The sequence below is a fragment of the Arachis stenosperma genome, chromosome 1 (assembly GCF_014773155.1).
Source record: "Arachis stenosperma cultivar V10309 chromosome 1, arast.V10309.gnm1.PFL2, whole genome shotgun sequence".
Classification (NCBI taxonomy): domain Eukaryota; kingdom Viridiplantae; phylum Streptophyta; class Magnoliopsida; order Fabales; family Fabaceae; genus Arachis; species Arachis stenosperma.
The window spans coordinates 95,332,950-95,334,415 of NC_080377.1; the positions used below are offsets into that span (position 1 = coordinate 95,332,950).

The window sequence follows — 1,466 nt, forward strand, 5'->3', positions numbered from 1 at the left end:
ACCACCAAACTACTTTTTCACTTCTCATTTTCGAAACTAACCAATAATTAAAATAAAAACAAAAATATTTTTCTCTTCTTTTAATTAACATTCGAATACTCTCTCTCTCTCTCATCTCTTTCTATTTATTTTATTTAATTGCTAACACTTCTCTTCTAATCATTATTCGAACCTCTCTCTCTCTTCTCTCTGTTCGAATTATTCATCCCCTCTCTCCTCTCACTCTTCTATTCTTCTTTCCCTCTGACACCTCAAGGAATATCTATACTGTGACATAGAGGATTCCACTACTCTGTTTGTTCTCTTCTTTTTCATATGAGTAGAAACAGGGATAAAAACATTCTTGTTGAAGCTGATCCTGAACCTGAAAGGACTCTGAAGAGGAAGCTAAGAGAAGCTAAAGCACAACACTCTGGAGAGGACCTTACAGAAAATTTTGAAAAAGAAGCAGACATGGCAGCTGAACCCAGCAACAATGCCAGAGATGCAAGGAAGATGCTTGATGACTATACTGCACCAACTTCTAACTTTTATGGAAGAAGCATCTCAATTTCTGCTATTGGAGCAAACAACTTTGAGCTTAAGCCTTAATTAGTTTCTCTAATGCATTAGAATTGCAAGTTTCATGGACTTCCATCGGAAGATCCTCATCAGTTCTTAGCTGAATTCTTGCAGATCTGTGATACTGTTAAAACCAATGGGGTTGATCCTGAGGTCTATAGACTTATGCTTTTCCCCTTTGCTGTAAGAGACAAAGCTAGGATATGGTTAGACTCACAACCTAGGGAAAGCCTGAACTCTTAGGAAAAGTTAGTCAATGCTTTTTTGGCCAAATTCTTTCCACATCAAAAGATGAGCAAGCTTAGAGTGAAAATCCAAACCTTTAGACAGAAGGAAGGTGAATCCCTCTATGAAGCTTGGGAAAGATACAAGCAATTGATTAGAAGGTGTCCTTCTGACATGCTTTCAGAATGGAGCATCTTATGCATATTCTATGATGGCATGTCTGAATTGTCCAAGATGTCATTGGACCACTTTGCTGGTGGATCTCTTCATCTGAAGAAAACTCCTGCAGAAGCCAAGGAACTCATTGAGATGGTTGCAAATAACCAGTTCATGTACACTTCTGAAAGAAATCCTGTGAATAATGGAATGACTCAGAAGAAAAGGGTTCTTGAGATTGATACTCTGAATGCCATATTGGCTCAGAACAAAATATTGACTCAGCAAGTCAATATGATTTTTCAAAATCTGACTGGATTGCAAGTTGCATCTGGCAGTACCAAAGAAACCTCCTCTGAAGGAGATGCTTATGATCCTTAGAATCCTACAATGGAAGAGGTGAATTACATGAGAGAATTCTATGGGAACACCTATAATCCTTCATGCAGAAATCATCTAAATTTCTCATGGAAGGATCAACAGAAGCCTCAACAAGGCTTCGATAATAATAATAGTGGGAGAAA

The 1,466-nt window shown here is 37.9% G+C and overlaps 1 non-coding gene across 1 annotated transcript; it reads right to left on the reverse strand.

The window, feature by feature from the left end:
* Positions 1-858: 858 nt before the first annotated feature.
* Positions 859-966, reverse strand: LOC130955337 (small nucleolar RNA R71). Its single transcript, XR_009076731.1, has one exon. It is a non-coding gene; the product is annotated as a small nucleolar RNA R71 (small nucleolar RNA).
* Positions 967-1,466: the final 500 nt, after the last annotated feature.